The sequence below is a fragment of the Pseudophryne corroboree genome, chromosome 4 (assembly GCF_028390025.1).
Source record: "Pseudophryne corroboree isolate aPseCor3 chromosome 4, aPseCor3.hap2, whole genome shotgun sequence".
Lineage (NCBI taxonomy): Eukaryota > Metazoa > Chordata > Amphibia > Anura > Myobatrachidae > Pseudophryne > Pseudophryne corroboree.
Genome location: NC_086447.1, coordinates 633,833,727 through 633,851,502, shown reverse-complemented (window position 1 = coordinate 633,851,502; position 17,776 = coordinate 633,833,727). Strand labels below are relative to the sequence as shown.

Genomic DNA, 17,776 nt, shown 5'->3' with positions numbered 1-17,776 from the left:
TAAGTACCGCGCGCTGATTAATTGCGCCATTGGAGCGCTTTGCAACATGGATTGGTTATGCTAGATGTGGATTTTATTCAATGCAATCAGTACAGTCATAAGAATTGAAAAAGAAAATCATTTTTGGTGATAAATGATGAGCAACAAAGGAACATGCATGCCAGATGGTACTTAAATAAGATGTCCACGGTGATAGAAAATGTTTAAAAAAAACAACAACAATGTTATCATAATAAATGTCATATTTTAGCTTATGTGGTCATTTTTTGCAAGCTAAACACTGCAAGACTGTTTTACAGTCGAAGCAAGGATAAAATATCAATTCTAGTGATGAGACACTTGCTGTAATGACTTCCACCCCATATGGAACTTGGACCCCTGTCTTAGGAGGGCAGTGACTTATCCATTATGCCAGTGGTGCTTACTGATGTTCTTATTTAAGACTGTTAGGTTTTTAATAGTCAATTATTTATTTTTGAGGAAAAAGTGAAGCTGTTTACTGTGTTCTTTGCATTACCAAGTCCAGCAAGAAATGTGCTGGTACTATCCAGAGCTGTCAGTATGGATTATCATGCTATATTGCAGAAAATCAATTTGATGCAACTGCTTTACCAACAGTATGTTAATCTTTTCCATTGCTGTTTTGCTGGCTGACTGAAGGAAGATATGCAGTGCATTTGAACCAAAGCAGATGTGTGCTGACAACTTAAATGCACAATCATGTTTGTGTTTTTTCTTTCTTTCTTCCATCCTTTGTAATATCATATTAAATATTAAGGTAGCAGTTTATAATCAATGACTAATGACATAAAAAAAGGAAGAAAAAAAACTATACAAAGCTGCTCTAGGTGAGGCTTGAACTCACAACCTCGGCAATGCTCAACAGATACTGTCTTATAAGTACCGTGCGCTGACCAATTGCGCCACTGGAGCACTTTGCAGCATTAATTGTTTATGCTAGATGTGGATTTTATTCAATACAATCAGTACAGTCATAAGAGTTGAAAAAGAAAATAATTTTTGGTGATAAATGATGAGCAACAAAGGAACATGCATGCCAGATGGCACTTGAATAAGCTGTCCACTGTGATAGAAAAGGTTTAAAAAACAACAACAACAATGTTATCATAATTAATGTCATATTTTAGCTTCTGTGGTCATTTTTTACAAGCTAAACACTGCAAGACTGTTTTACAGTTGAAGCAAGGATAAAATATCAACTCAAGTGATGAGACACTTGCTGTAATGACTTCCAACTCAGACGGGACTTAAACCCACAACCACTGGCTTAGGAGAACAGTGCCTTATCCATTATGCCAGTGGTGCTTACTGATGTCCTTATTTAAGACTGATAGGTTTTTAATAGTCAATTATTTATTTTTGAAAAAAAATTGAAGCTGTTTACTGTGTTCTTTGCATTACCAAGTCCAGCAAGAAATGTGCTGGTACTATCCAGAGCTGTCAGTATGGATTATCATGCTATATTGCAGAAAATCAATTTGATGCAACTGCTTTACCAACAGTATGTTATTCTTTTCCATTGCTGTTTTGTTGGCTGAATGAAGGAAGATATGCAGTGCATTTGAACAAAAGCAGATGTGTGCTGACAACTTAAATGCACAATCATGTTTGTGTGTTTTCTTTCTTTCTTCCATCCTTTGTAATATCATATTAAATATTAAGGCTACAAGTTTATAATCAATGACTAATGACATAAGAAAAGGAAAAAAATCAGTATACAAAGATGCTCCAGGTGAGGCTTGAACTCACAACCTCTGCATTGCTCAACAGATACTGTCTTATAAGTACCGCGCGCTGATTAATTGCGCCATTGGAGCGCTTTGCAACATGGATTGGTTATGCTAGATGTGGATTTTATTCAATGCAATCAGTACAGTCATAAGAATTGAAAAAGAAAATCATTTTTGGTGATAAATGATGAGCAACAAAGGAACATGCATGCCAGATGGTACTTAAATAAGATGTCCACGGTGATAGAAAATGTTTAAAAAAAACAACAACAATGTTATCATAATAAATGTCATATTTTAGCTTATGTGGTCATTTTTTGCAAGCTAAACACTGCAAGACTGTTTTACAGTCGAAGCAAGGATAAAATATCAATTCTAGTGATGAGACACTTGCTGTAATGACTTCCACCCCATATGGAACTTGGACCCCTGTCTTAGGAGGGCAGTGACTTATCCATTATGCCAGTGGTGCTTACTGATGTTCTTATTTAAGACTGTTAGGTTTTTAATAGTCAATTATTTATTTTTGAGGAAAAAGTGAAGCTGTTTACTGTGTTCTTTGCATTACCAAGTCCAGCAAGAAATGTGCTGGTACTATCCAGAGCTGTCAGTATGGATTATCATGCTATATTGCAGAAAATCAATTTGATGCAACTGCTTTACCAACAGTATGTTAATCTTTTCCATTGCTGTTTTGCTGGCTGACTGAAGGAAGATATGCAGTGCATTTGAACCAAAGCAGATGTGTGCTGACAACTTAAATGCACAATCATGTTTGTGTGTTTTCTTTCTTTCTTCCATCCTTTGTAATATCATATTAAATATTAAGGTAGCATTTTATAATCAATGACTAATGACATAAGTAAAGGAAAAAAAAACTATACGAAGCTGCTCTAGGTGAGGCTTGAACTCACAACCTCGCCATTGGTCAACAGATACTGTCTTATAAGTACAGCGCGCTGACAAATTGCGCCACTGGAGCACTTTGCAGCATTAGTTGGTTATGCTAGATGTGGATTTTATTCAATACAATCAGTACAGTCATAAGAATTGAAAAAGAAAATAATTTTTGGTGATAAATGATGAGCAACAAAGGAACATGCATGCCAAATGGCACTTGAATAAGCTGTCCACTGTGATAGAAAAGGTTTAAAAAACAACAACAACAATGTTATCATAATTAATGTCATATTTTAGCTTCTGTGGTCATTTTTTACAAGCTAAACACTGCAAGACTGTTTTACAGTTGAAGCAAGGATAAAATATCAACTCAAGTGATGAGACACTTGCTGTAATGACTTCCAACTCAGACGGGACTTAAACCCACAACCACTGGCTTAGGAGAACAGTGCCTTATCCATTATGCCAGTGGTGCTTACTGATGTCCTTATTTAAGACTGTTAGGTTTTTAATAGTCAATTATTTATTTTTGAGGAAAAAGTGAAGCTGTTTACTGTGTTCTTTGCATTACCAAGTCCAGCAAGAAATGTGCTGGTACTATCCAGAGCTGTCAGTATGGATTATCATGCTATATTGCAGAAAATCAATTTGATGCAACTGCTTTACCAACAGTATGTTATTCTTTTCCATTGCTGTTTTGATGGCTGACTGAAGGAAGATATGCAGTGCATTTGAACCAAAGCAGATGTGTGCTGACAAGTTAAATGCACAATCATGTTTGTGTTTTTTCTTTCTTTCTTCCATCCTTTGTAATATCATATTAAATATTAAGGTAGCAGTTTATAATCAATGACTAATGACATAAGAAAAGGAAAAAAACAGTATACAAAGATGCTCCAGGTGAGGCTTGAACTCACAACCTCGGCGTTGCTCAACAGATAATGTCTTATAAGTACCGCGCGCTGACCAATTGCGCCACTGGAACGCTTTGGAACATTGATTGGTTATGCTAGATGTGGATTTTATTCAATGCAATCAGTACAGTCATAAGAATTGAAAAAGAAAATCATTTTTGGTGATAAATGATGAGCAACAAAGGAACATGCATGCCAGATGGTACTTAAATAAGATGTCCACGGTGATAGAAAATATTTAAAAAAAACAACAACAATGTTATCATAATAAATGTCATATTTTAGCTTCTGTGGTCATTTTTTGCAAGCTAAACACTGCAAGACTGTTTTACAGTCGAAGCAAGGATAAAATATCAATTCTAGTGATGAGACACTTGCTGTAATGACTTCCACCCCATATGGAACTTGGACCCCTGTCTTAGGAGGGCAGTGACTTATCCATTATGCCAGTGGTGCTTACTGATGTTCTTATTTAAGACTGTTAGGTTTTTAATAGTCAATTATTTATTTTTGAGGAAAAAGTGAAGCTGTTTACTGTGTTCTTTGCATTACCAAGTCCAGCAAGAAATGTGCTGGTACTATTCAGAGCTGTCAGTATGGATTATCATGCTATATTGCAGAAAATCAATTTGATGCAACTGCTTTACCAACAGTATGTTAATCTTTTCCATTGCTGTTTTGTTGGCTGACTGAAGGAAGATATGCAGTGCATTTGAACCAAAGCAGATGTATGCTGACAACTTAAATGCACAATCATGTTTGTGTTTTTTCTTTCTTTCTTCCATCCTTTGTAATATCATATTAAATATTAAGGTAGCAGTTTATAATCAATGACTAATGACATAAGAAAAGGAAAAAAAAACAGTATACAAAGAAGCTCCAGGTGAGGCTTGAACTCACAACCTCGGCATTGCTCAACAGATACTATCTTATAAGTACCGCACGCTGACCAATTGCGCCACTGGAGCACTTTGCAGCATTAGTTGGTTATGCTAGATGTGGATTTTATTCAATACAATCAGTACAGTCATAAGAATTGAAAAAGAAAATCATTTTTGGTGATGAATGATGAGCAACAAAGAAACATGCATGCCAGATGGCACTTGAATAAGCTGTCCACGGTGATAGAAAAGGTTTAAAAAACAACAACAACAATGTTATCATAATTAATGTCATATTTTAGCTTCTGTGGTCATTTTTTACAAGCTAAACACTGCAAGACATTTTTACAGTTGAAGCAAGGATAAAATATCAACTCTAGTGATGAGACACTTGCTGTAATGACTTCCAACTCAGACGGGACTTAAAACCCACAACCACTGGATTAGGAGTACAGTGCCTTATCCATTATGCCAGTGGTGCTTACTGATGTCCTTATTTAAGACTGATAGGTTTTTAATAGTCAATTATTTATTTTTGAAAAAAAATTGAAGCTGTTTACTGTGTTCTTTGCATTACCAAGTCCAGCAAGAAATGTGCTGGTACTATCCAGAGCTGTCAGTATGGATTATCATGCTATATTGCAGAAAATCAATTTGATGCAACTGCTTTACCAACAGTATGTTATTCTTTTCCATTGCTGTTTTGTTGGCTGACTGAAGGAAGATATGCAGTGCATTTGAACCAAAGCAGATGTGTGCTGACAACTTAAATGCACAATCATGTTTTTGTGTTTTCTTTCTTTCTTCCATCCTTTGTAATATCATATTAAATATTAAGGCTACAAGTTTATTATCAATGACTAATGACATAAGAAAAGGAAAAAAATCAGTATACAAAGATGCTCCAGGTGAGGCTTGAACTCACAACCTCGGCATTGCTCAACAGATACTGTCTTATAAGCACCGCGCGCTGACCAATTGCGCCACTGGAGCGCTTTGCAACATTGATTGGTTATGCTAGATGTGGATTTTATTCAATGCAATCAGTACAGTCATAAGAATTGAAAAAGAAAATCATTTTTGGTGATAAATGATGAGCAACAAAGGAACATGCATGCCAGATGGTACTTAAATAAGATGTCCACGGTGATAGAAAATGTTTAAAAAAAACAACAACAATGTTATCATAATAAATGTCATATTTTAGCTTCTGTGGTCATTTTTTGCAAGCTAAACACTGCAAGACTGTTTTACAGTCGAAGCAAGGATAAAATATCAATTCTAGTGATGAGACACTTGCTGTAATGACTTCCACCCCATATGGAACTTGGACCCCTGTCTTAGGAGGGCAGTGACTTATCCATTATGCCAGTGGTGCTTACTGATGTTCTTATTTAAAACTGTTAGGTTTTTAATAGTCAATTATTTATTTTTGAGGAAAAAGTGAAGCTGTTTACTGTGTTCTTTGCATTACCAAGTCCAGCAAGAAATGTGCTGGTACTATTCAGAGCTGTCAGTATGGATTATCATGCTATATTGCAGAAAATCAATTTGATGCAACTGCTTTACCAACAGTATGTTATTCTTTTCCATTGCTGTTTTGATGGCTGACTGAAGGAAGATATGCAGTGCATTTGAACCAAAGCAGATGTGTGCTGACAACTTAAATGCACAATCATGTTTGTGTGTTTTCTTTCTTTCTTTCTTCCATCCTTTGTAATATCATATTAAATATTAAGGTAGCAGTTTATAATCAATGACTAATGACATAAGAAAAGGAAGAAAACAGTACACAAAGATACTCCAGGTGAGGCTTGAACTCACAACCTCGGCATTGCTCAACAGATACTGTCTTATAATTACCGCGCGCTGACCAATTGCACCACTGGAGCACTTTGCAGCGTTAATTGGTTATGCTAGATGTGGATTTTATTCAATACAATCAGTACAGTCATAAGAATTGAAAATGAAAATCCTTTTTGGTGATGAATGATGAGCAACAAAGGAACATGCATGCTAGAAGCACTTGAATAAGCTGTCCACGGTGATAGAAAAGGTTTAAAAAACAACAACAACAACAACAATGTTATCATAATTAATGTCATATTTTAGCTTCTGTGGTCATTTTTTACAAGCTAAACACTGCAAGACATTTTTACAGTTGAAGCAAGGATAAAATATCAACTCTAGTGATGAGACACTTGCTGTAATGACTTCCAACTCAGACGGGACTTAAAACCCACAACCACTGGATTAGGAGTACAGTGCCTTATCCATTATGCCAGTGGTGCTTACTGATGTCCTTATTTAAGACTGATAGGTTTTTAATAGTCAATTATTTATTTTTGAAAAAAAATTGAAGCTGTTTACTGTGTTCTTTGCATTACCAAGTCCAGCAAGAAATGTGCTGGTACTATCCAGAGCTGTCAGTATGGATTATCATGCTATATTGCAGAAAATCAATTTGATGCAACTGCTTTACCAACAGTATGTTATTCTTTTCCATTTGCTGTTTTGTTGGCTGACTGAAGGAAGATATGCAGTGCATTTGAACCAAAGCAGATGTGTGCTGACAACTTAAATGCACAATCATGTTTGTGTGTTTTCTTTCTTTCTTCCATCCTTTGTAATATCATATTAAATATTAAGGCTACAAGTTTATAATCAATGACCAATGACATAAGAAAAGGAAAAAAATCAGTATACAAAGATGCTCCAGGTGAGGCTTGAACTCACAACCTCGGCATTGCTCATCAGATACTGTCTTATAAGTACCGCGTGTTGACCAATTGCGCCACTGGAGTGCTTTGCAACATTTATTGGTTATGCTAGATGTGGATTTTATTCAATGCAATCAGTACAGTCATAAGAATTGAAAAAGAAAATCATTTTTGGTGATAAATGATGAGCAACAAAGGAACATGCATGCCAGATGGTACTTAAATAAGATGTCCACGGTGATAGAAAATGTTTAAAAAAACAACAACAATGTTATCATAATAAATGTCATATTTTAGCTTCTGTGGTCATTTTTTGCAAGCTAAACACTGCAAGACTGTTTTACAGTCGAAGCAAGGATAAAATATCAATTCTAGTGATGAGACACTTGCTGTAATGACTTCCACCCCATATGGAACTTGGACCCCTGTCTTAGGAGGGCAGTGACTTATCCATTATGCCAGTGGTGCTTACTGATGTTCTTATTTAAAACTGTTAGGTTTTTAATAGTCAATTATTTATTTTTGAGGAAAAAGTGAAGCTGTTTACTGTGTTCTTTGCATTACCAAGTCCAGCAAGAAATGTGCTGGTACTATTCAGAGCTGTCAGTATGGATTATCATGCTATATTGCAGAAAATCAATTTGATGCAACTGCTTTACCAACAGTATGTTAATCTTTTCCATTGCTGTTATGTTGGCTGACTGAAGGAAGATATGCAGTGCATTTGAACCAAAGCAGATGTGTGCTGACAAGTTAAATGCACAATCATGTTTGTGTTTTTTCTTTCTTTCTTCCATCCTTTGTAATATCATATTAAATATTAAGGTAGCAGTTTATAATCAATGACTAATGACATAAGAAAAGGAAAAAAAAACAGTATACAAAGATGCTCCAGGTGAGGCTTGAACTCACAACCTCAGCATTGCTCAACAGATACTCTCTTATAAGTACCGCACGCTGACCAATTGCGCCACTGGAGCACTTTGCAGCATTAATTGGTTATGCTAGATGTGGATTTTATTCAATACAATCAGTACAGTCATAAGAATTGAAAAAGAAAATCATTTTTGGTGATGAATGATGAGCAACAAAGAAACATGCATGCCAGATGGCACTTGAATAAGCTGTCCACGGTGATAGAAAAGGTTTAAAAAACAACAACAACAATGTTATCATAATTAATGTCATATTTTAGCTCCTGTGGTCATTTTTTACAAGCTAAACACTGCAAGACTGTTTTACAGTTGAAGCAAGGATAAAATATCAACTCAAGTGATGAGACACTTGCTGTAATGACTTCCAACTCAGACGGGACTTAAACCCACAACCACTGGCTTAGGAGAACAGTGCCATATCCATTATGCCAGTGGTGCTTACTGATGTCCTTATTTAAGACTGATAGGTTTTTAATAGTCAATTATTTATTTTTGAAAAAAAGTGAAGCAGTTTACTGTGTTCTTTGCATTACCAAGTCCAGCAAGAAATGTGCTATTACTATCCAGAGCTGTCAGTATGGATTATCATGCTATATTGCAGAAAATCAATTTGATGCAACTGCTTTACCAACAGTATGTTAATCTTTTCCATTGCTGTTTTGTTGGCTGACTGAAGGAAGATATGCAGTGCATTTGAACCAAAGCAGATGTGTGCTGACAACTTAAATGCACAATCATGTTTGTGTTTTTTCTTTCTTTCTTCCATCCTTTGTAATATCATATTAAATATTAAGGTAGCAGTTTATAATCAGTGACTAATGACATAAAAAAAGGAAAAAAAAAATTATACAAAGCTGCTCTAGGTGAGGCTTGAACTCACAACCTCGGCATTGCTCAACAGATACCGTCTTATAAGTGCCGTGCGCTGACCAATTGCGCCACTGGAGCACTTTGCTGCATTAATTGGTTATGCTAGATGTGGATTTTATTCAATACAATCAGTACAGTCATAAGAATTGAAAAAGAAAATAATTTTTGGTGATAAATGATGAGCAACAAAGGAACATGCATGCCAGATGGCACTTGAATAAGCTGTCCACTGTGATAGAAAAGGTTTAAAAACAACAACAACAATGTTATCATAATTAATGTCATATTTTAGCTTCTGTGGTCATTTTTTACAAGCTAAACACTGCAAGACATTTTTACAGTTGAAGCAAGGATAAAATATCAACTCAAGTGATGAGACACTTGCTGTAATGACTTCCAACTCAGACGGGACTTAAACCCACAACCACTGGCTTAGGAGAACAGTGCCTTATCCATTATGCCAGTGGTGCTTACTTATGTTCTTATTTAAGACTGTTAGGTTTATAATAGTCAATTATTTATTTTTGAGGAAAAAGTGAAGCTGTTTACTGTGTTCTTTGCATTACCAAGTCCAGCAAGAAATGTGCTGGTACTATCCAGAGCTGTCAGTATGGATTATCATGCTATATTGCAGAAAATCAATTTGATGCAGCTGCTTTACCAACAGTATGTTATTCTTTTCCATTGCTGTTTTGTTGGCTGACTGAAGGAAGATATGCAGTGCATTTGAACCAAAGCAGATGTGTGCTGACAACTTAAATGCACAATCATGTTTGTGTGTTTTCTTTCTTTCTTTCTTCCATCCTTTGTAATATCATATTAAATATTAAGGCTACCAGTTTATAATCAATGACTAATGACATAAGAAAAGGAAAAAAAACAGTATACAAAGATGCTCCAGGTAAGGCTTGAACTCACAACCTCGGCATTGCTCAACAGATACTGTCTTATAAGTACCGCGCGCTGGCCAATTGCGCCACTGGAGCACTTTGCAACATTGATTGGTTATGCTAGATGTGGATTTTATTCAATGCAATCAGTACAGTCATAAGAATTGAAAAAGAAAATCATTTTTGGTGATGAATGATGAGCAACAAAGGAACATGCATGCCAGATGGCATTTGAATAAGCTGTCCACTGTGATAGAAAAGGTTTAAAAAAAAACAACAACAATGTTATCATAATAAATGTCATATTTTAGCTTCTGTGGTCATTTTTTGCAAGCTAAACACTGCAAGACTGTTCTACAGTTGAAGCAAGGATAAAATATCAACTCTAGTGATGAGACACTTGCTGTAATGACTTCCACCCCATATGGAACTTGGACCCCCTGTCTTAGGAGGGCAGTGACTTATCCATTATGCCAGTGGTGCTTACTGATGTTCTTATTTAAGACTGTTAAGTTTTTAATAGTCAATTATTTATTTTTGAGGAAAAAGTGAAGCTGTTTACTGTGTTCTTTGCATTACCAAGTCCAGCAAGAAATGTGCTGGTACTATCCAGAGCTGTCAGTATGGATTATCATGCTATATTGCAGAAAATCAATTTGATGCAACTGCTTTACCAACAGTATGTTAATCTTTTCCATTGCTGTTTTGTTGGCTGACTGAAGGAAGATATGCAGTGCATTTGAACCAAAGCAGATGTATGCTGACAACTTAAATGCACAATCATGTTTGTGTTTTTTCTTTCTTTCTTCCATCCTTTGTAATATCATAATAAATATTAAGGTAGCAGTTTATAATCAATGACTAATGACATAAGAAAAGGAAAAAAAAACAGTATACAAAGATGCTCCAGGTGAGGCTTGAACTCACAACCTCGGCATTGCTCAACAGATACTGTCTTATAAGTACCGCACGCTGACCAATTGCGCCACTGGAACACTTTACTGCATTAATTGGTTATGCTAGATGTGGATTTTATTCAATACAATCAGTACAGTCATAAGAATTGAAAAAGAAAATCATTTTTGGTGATGAATGATGAGCAACAAAGAAACATGCATGCCAGATGGCACTTGAATAAGCTGTCCACGGTGATAGAAAAGGTTTAAAAAACAACAACAACAATGTTATCATAATTAATGTCATATTTTAGCTTCTGTGGTCATTTTTTACAAGCTAAACACTGCAAGACTGTTTTACAGTTGAAGCAAGGATAAAATATCAACTCAAGTGATGAGACACTTGCTGTAATGACTTCCAACTCAGATGGGACTTAAACCCACAACCACTGGCTTAGGAGAACAGTGCCTTATCCATTATGCCAGTGGTGCTTACTGATGTCCTTATTTAAGACTGATAGGTTTTTAATAGTCAATTATTTATTTTTGAAAAAAAGTGAAGCTGTTTACTGTGTTCTTTGCATTACCAAGTCCAGCAAGAAATGTGCTATTACTATCCAGAGCTGTCAGTATGGATTATCATGCTATATTGCAGAAAATCAATTTGATGCAACTGCTTTACCAACAGTATGTTAATCTTTTCCATTGCTGTTTTGTTGGCTGACTGAAGGAAGATATGCAGTGCATTTGAACCAAAGCAGATGTGTGCTGACAACTTAAATGCACAATCATGTTTGTGTTTTTTCTTTCTTTCTTCCATCCTTTGTAATATCATATTAAATATTAAGGTAGCAGTTTATAATCAATGACTAATGACATAAAAAAAGGAAGAAAAAAAACTATACAAAGCTGCTCTAGGTGAGGCTTGAACTCACAACCTCGGCAATGCTCAACAGATACTGTCTTATAAGTACCGTGCGCTGACCAATTGCGCCACTGGAGCACTTTGCAGCATTAATTGTTTATGCTAGATGTGGATTTTATTCAATACAATCAGTACAGTCATAAGAGTTGAAAAAGAAAATAATTTTTGGTGATAAATGATGAGCAACAAAGGAACATGCATGCCAGATGGCACTTGAATAAGCTGTCCACTGTGATAGAAAAGGTTTAAAAAACAACAACAACAATGTTATCATAATTAATGTCATATTTTAGCTTCTGTGGTCATTTTTTACAAGCTAAACACTGCAAGACTGTTTTACAGTTGAAGCAAGGATAAAATATCAACTCAAGTGATGAGACACTTGCTGTAATGACTTCCAACTCAGACGGGACTTAAACCCACAACCACTGGCTTAGGAGAACAGTGCCTTATCCATTATGCCAGTGGTGCTTACTGATGTCCTTATTTAAGACTGTTAGGTTTTTAATAGTCAATTATTTATTTTTGAGGAAAAAGTGAAGCTGTTTACTGTGTTCTTTGCATTACCAAGTCCAGCAAGAAATGTGCTGGTACTATCCAGAGCTGTCAGTATGGATTATCATGCTATATTGCAGAAAATCAATTTGATGCAACTGCTTTACCAACAGTATGTTAATCTTTTCCATTGCTGTTTTGTTGGCTGACTGAAGGAAGATATGCAGTGCATTTGAACCAAAGCAGATGTATGCTGACAACTTAAATGCACAATCATGTTTGTGTTTTTTCTTTCTTTCTTCCATCCTTTGTAATATCATATTAAATATTAAGGTAGCAGTTTATAATCAATGACTAATGACATAAGAAAAGGAAAAAAAAACAGTATACAAAGATGCTCCAGGTGAGGCTTGAACTCACAACCTCGGCATTGCTCAACAGATACTGTCTTATAAGTACCGCACGCTGACCAATTGCGCCACTGGAGCACTTTACAGCATTAATTGGTTATGCTAGATGTGGATTTTATTCAATACAATCAGTACAGTCATAAGAATTGAAAAAGAAAATCATTTTTGGTGATGAATGATGAGCAACAAAGAAACATGCATGCCAGACGGCACTTGAATAAGCTGTCCACGGTGATAGAAAAGGTTTAAAAAACAACAACAACAATGTTATCATAATTAATGTCATATTTTAGCTTCTGTGGTCATTTTTTACAAGCTAAACACTGCAAGACTGTTTTACAGTTGAAGCAAGGATAAAATATCAACTCAAGTGATGAGACACTTGCTGTAATGACTTCCAACTCAGACGGGACTTAAACCCACAACCACTGGCTTAGGAGAACAGTGCCTTATCCATTATGCCAGTGGTGCTTACTGATGTCCTTATTTAAGACTGATAGGTTTTTAATAGTCAATTATTTATTTTTGAAAAAAAGTGAAGCTGTTTACTGTGTTCTTTGCATTACCAAGTCCAGCAAGAAATGTGCTATTACTATCCAGAGCTGTCAGTATGGATTATCATGCTATATTGCAGAAAATCAATTTGATGCAACTGCTTTACCAACAGTATGTTAATCTTTTCCATTGCTGTTTTGTTGGCTGACTGAAGGAAGATATGCAGTGCATTTGAACCAAAGCAGATGTGTGCTGACAACTTAAATGCACAATCATGTTTGTGTTTTTTCTTTCTTTCTTCCATCCTTTGTAATATCATATTAAATATTAAGGTAGCAGTTTATAATCAATGACTAATGACATAAAAAAAGGAAGAAAAAAAACTATACAAAGCTGCTCTAGGTGAGGCTTGAACTCACAACCTCGGCAATGCTCAACAGATACTGTCTTATAAGTACCGTGCGCTGACCAATTGCGCCACTGGAGCACTTTGCAGCATTAATTGTTTATGCTAGATGTGGATTTTATTCAATACAATCAGTACAGTCATAAGAGTTGAAAAAGAAAATAATTTTTGGTGATAAATGATGAGCAACAAAGGAACATGCATGCCAGATGGCACTTGAATAAGCTGTCCACTGTGATAGAAAAGGTTTAAAAAACAACAACAACAATGTTATCATAATTAATGTCATATTTTAGCTTCTGTGGTCATTTTTTACAAGCTAAACACTGCAAGACTGTTTTACAGTTGAAGCAAGGATAAAATATCAACTCAAGTGATGAGACACTTGCTGTAATGACTTCCAACTCAGACGGGACTTAAACCCACAACCACTGGCTTAGGAGAACAGTGCCTTATCCATTATGCCAGTGGTGCTTACTGATGTCCTTATTTAAGACTGTTAGGTTTTTAATAGTCAATTATTTATTTTTGAGGAAAAAGTGAAGCTGTTTACTGTGTTCTTTGCATTACCAAGTCCAGCAAGAAATGTGCTGGTACTATCCAGAGCTGTCAGTATGGATTATCATGCTATATTGCAGAAAATCAATTTGATGCAACTGCTTTACCAACAGTATGTTATTCTTTTCCATTGCTGTTTTGATGGCTGACTGAAGGAAGATATGCAGTGCATTTGTACCAAAGCAGATGTGTGCTGACAAGTTAAATGCACAATCATGTTTGTGTTTTTTCTTTCTTTCTTCCATCCTTTGTAATATCATATTAAATATTAAGGCTACAAGTTTATTATCAATGACTAATGACATAAGAAAAGGAAAAAAATCAGTATACAAAGATGCTCCAGGTGAGGCTTGAACTCACAACCTCGGCATTGCTCAACAAATACTGTCTTATAAGCACCGCGCGCTGACCAATTGCGCCACTGGAGCTCTTTGCAACATTGATTGGTTATGCTAGATGTGGATTTTATTCAATGCAATCAGTACAGTCATAAGAATTGAAAAAGAAAATCATTTTTGGTGATGAATGATGAGCAACAAAGGAACATGCATGCTAGAAGCACTTGAATAAGCTGTCCACGGTGATAGAAAAGGTTTAAAAAACAACAACAACAACAACAATGTTATCATAATTAATGTCATATTTTAGCTTCTGTGGTCATTTTTTACAAGCTAAACACTGCAAGACATTTTTACAGTTGAAGCAAGGATAAAATATCAACTCTAGTGATGAGACACTTGCTGTAATGACTTCCAACTCAGACGGGACTTAAAACCCACAACCACTGGATTAGGAGTACAGTGCCTTATCCATTATGCCAGTGGTGCTTACTGATGTCCTTATTTAAGACTGATAGGTTTTTAATAGTCAATTATTTATTTTTGAAAAAAAATTGAAGCTGTTTACTGTGTTCTTTGCATTACCAAGTCCAGCAAGAAATGTGCTGGTACTATCCAGAGCTGTCAGTATGGATTATCATGCTATATTGCAGAAAATCAATTTGATGCAACTGCTTTACCAACAGTATGTTATTCTTTTCCATTGCTGTTTTGTTGGCTGACTGAAGGAAGATATGCAGTGCATTTGAACCAAAGCAGATGTGTGCTGACAACTTAAATGCACAATCATGTTTTTGTGTTTTCTTTCTTTCTTCCATCCTTTGTAATATCATATTAAATATTAAGGCTGCAAGTTTATTATCAATGACTAATGACATAAGAAAAGGAAAAAAATCAGTATACAAAGATGCTCCAGGTGATGCTTGAACTCACAACCTCGGCATTGCTCAACAGATACTGTCTTATAAGCACCGCGCGCTGACCAATTGCACCACTGGAGCGCTTTGCAACATTGATTGGTTATGCTAGATGTGGATTTTATTCAATGCAATCAGTACAGTCATAAGAATTGAAAAAGAAAATCATTTTTGGTGATAAATGATGAGCAACAAAGGAACATGCATGCCAGATGGTACTTAAATAAGATGTCCACGGTGATAGAAAATGTTTAAAAAAAACAACAACAATGTTATCATAATAAATGTCATATTTTAGCTTCTGTGGTCATTTTTTGCAAGCTAAACACTGCAAGACTGTTTTACAGTCGAAGCAAGGATAAAATATCAATTCTAGTGATGAGACACTTGCTGTAATGACTTCCACCCCATATGGAACTTGGACCCCTGTCTTAGGAGGGCAGTGACTTATCCATTATGCCAGTGGTGCTTACTGATGTTCTTATTTAAAACTGTTAGGTTTTTAATAGTCAATTATTTATTTTTGAGGAAAAAGTGAAGCTGTTTACTGTGTTCTTTGCATTACCAAGTCCAGCAAGAAATGTGCTGGTACTATTCAGAGCTGTCAGTATGGATTATCATGCTATATTGCAGAAAATCAATTTGATGCAACTGCTTTACCAACAGTATGTTATTCTTTTCCATTGCTGTTTTGATGGCTGACTGAAGGAAGATATGCAGTGCATTTGAACCAAAGCAGATGTGTGCTGACAAGTTAAATGCACAATCATGTTTGTGTTTTTTCTTTCTTTCTTCCATCCTTTGTAATATCATATTAAATATTAAGGTAGCAGTTTATAATCAATGACTAATGACATAAGAAAAGGAAGAAAACAGTACACAAAGATACTCCAGGTGAGGCTTGAACTCACAACCTCGACATTGCTCAACAGATACTGTCTTATAAGTACCGCTCGCTGACCAATTGCGCCACTGGAGCACTTTGCAGCGTTAATTGGTTATGCTAGATGTGGATTTTATTCAATACAATCAGTACAGTCATAAGAATTGAAAATTAAAATCCTTTTTGGTGATGAATGATGAGCAACAAAGGAACATGCGTGCTAGAAGCACTTGAATAAGCTGTCCACGGTGATAGAAAAGGTTTAAAAAACAACAACAACAATGTTATCATAATTAATGTCATATTTTAGCTTCTGTGGTCATTTTTTACAAGCTAAACACTGCAAGACATTTTTACAGTTGAAGCAAGGATAAAATATCAACTCTAGTGATGAGACACTTGCTGTAATGACTTCCAACTCAGACGGGACTTAAAACCCACAACCACTGGATTAGGAGTACAGTGCCTTATCCATTATGCCAGTGGTGCTTACTGATGTCCTTATTTAAGACTGATAGGTTTTTAATAGTCAATTATTTATTTTTGAAAAAAAATTAAAGCTGTTTACTGTGTTCTTTGCATTACCAAGTCCAGCAAGAAATGTGCTGGTACTATCCAGAGCTGTCAGTATGGATTATCATGCTATATTGCAGAAAATCAATTTGATGCAACTGCTTTACCAACAGTATGTTATTCTTTTCCATTGCTGTTTTGTTGGCTGACTGAAGGAAGATATGCAGTGCATTTGAACCAAAGCAGATGTGTGCTGACAACTTAAATGCACAATCATGTTTGTGTGTTTTCTTTTTTTCTTCCATCCTTTGTAATATCATATTAAATATTAAGGCTACAAGTTTATAATCAATGACTAATGACATAAGAAAAGGAAAAAAATCAGTATACAAAGATGCTCCAGGTGAGGCTTGAACTCACAACCTCGGCATTGCTCATCAGATACTGTCTTATAAGTACCGCGCGCTGACCAATCGCGCCACTGGAGCGCTTTGCAACATTGATTGGTTATGCTAGATGAGGATTTTATTCAATGCAATCAGTACAGTCATAAGAATTGAAAAAGAAAATCATTTTTGGTGATAAATGATGAGCAACAAAGGAACATGCATGCCAGATGGTACTTAAATAAGATGTCCACGGTGATAGAAAATGTTTAAAAAAAACAACAACAATGTTATCATAATAAATGTCATATTTTAGCTTCTGTGGTCATTTTTTGCAAGCTAAACACTGCAAGACTGTTTTACAGTCAAAGCAAGGATAAAATATCAATTCTAGTGATGAGACACTTGCTGTAATGACTTCCACCCCATATGGAACTTGGACCCCTGTCTTAGGAGGGCAGTGACTTATCCATTATGCCAGTGGTGCTTACTGATGTTCTTATTTAAAACTGTTAGGTTTTTAATAGTCAATTATTTATTTTTGAGGAAAAAGTGAAGCTGTTTACTGTGTTCTTTGCATTACCAAGTCCAGCAAGAAATGTGCTGGTACTATTCAGAGCTGTCAGTATGGATTATCATGCTATATTGCAGAAAATCAATTTGATGCAACTGCTTTACCAACAGTATGTTAAT

At 35.6% G+C, this 17,776-nt stretch overlaps 8 non-coding genes across 8 annotated transcripts; all 8 read right to left on the bottom strand.

Annotated features, from left to right (window-relative positions):
- Window positions 1–4,440: 4,440 nt before the first annotated feature.
- TRNAI-UAU (transfer RNA isoleucine (anticodon UAU)) lies at window positions 4,441–4,533 on the bottom strand. The gene is given in 2 exon segments: window positions 4,441–4,476; window positions 4,496–4,533. It is a non-coding gene; the product is annotated as a tRNA-Ile (tRNA).
- An 813-nt stretch (window positions 4,534–5,346) lies between these two features.
- Window positions 5,347–5,439, bottom strand: TRNAI-UAU (transfer RNA isoleucine (anticodon UAU)). The gene is given in 2 exon segments: window positions 5,347–5,382; window positions 5,402–5,439. It is a non-coding gene; the product is annotated as a tRNA-Ile (tRNA).
- Window positions 5,440–8,053: 2,614 nt separating this feature from the next.
- On the bottom strand, window positions 8,054–8,146 carry TRNAI-UAU (transfer RNA isoleucine (anticodon UAU)). The gene is given in 2 exon segments: window positions 8,054–8,089; window positions 8,109–8,146. It is a non-coding gene; the product is annotated as a tRNA-Ile (tRNA).
- An 810-nt stretch (window positions 8,147–8,956) lies between these two features.
- On the bottom strand, window positions 8,957–9,049 carry TRNAI-UAU (transfer RNA isoleucine (anticodon UAU)). Its single transcript is given in 2 exon segments — window positions 8,957–8,992; window positions 9,012–9,049. It is a non-coding gene; the product is annotated as a tRNA-Ile (tRNA).
- Window positions 9,050–10,763: 1,714 nt separating this feature from the next.
- On the bottom strand, window positions 10,764–10,856 carry TRNAI-UAU (transfer RNA isoleucine (anticodon UAU)). The gene is given in 2 exon segments: window positions 10,764–10,799; window positions 10,819–10,856. It is a non-coding gene; the product is annotated as a tRNA-Ile (tRNA).
- A 1,716-nt stretch (window positions 10,857–12,572) lies between these two features.
- TRNAI-UAU (transfer RNA isoleucine (anticodon UAU)) lies at window positions 12,573–12,665 on the bottom strand. The gene is given in 2 exon segments: window positions 12,573–12,608; window positions 12,628–12,665. It is a non-coding gene; the product is annotated as a tRNA-Ile (tRNA).
- Window positions 12,666–14,381: 1,716 nt separating this feature from the next.
- TRNAI-UAU (transfer RNA isoleucine (anticodon UAU)) lies at window positions 14,382–14,474 on the bottom strand. The gene is given in 2 exon segments: window positions 14,382–14,417; window positions 14,437–14,474. It is a non-coding gene; the product is annotated as a tRNA-Ile (tRNA).
- Window positions 14,475–17,092: 2,618 nt separating this feature from the next.
- Window positions 17,093–17,185, bottom strand: TRNAI-UAU (transfer RNA isoleucine (anticodon UAU)). Its single transcript is given in 2 exon segments — window positions 17,093–17,128; window positions 17,148–17,185. It is a non-coding gene; the product is annotated as a tRNA-Ile (tRNA).
- Between the last annotated feature and the right edge of the window lie 591 nt (window positions 17,186–17,776).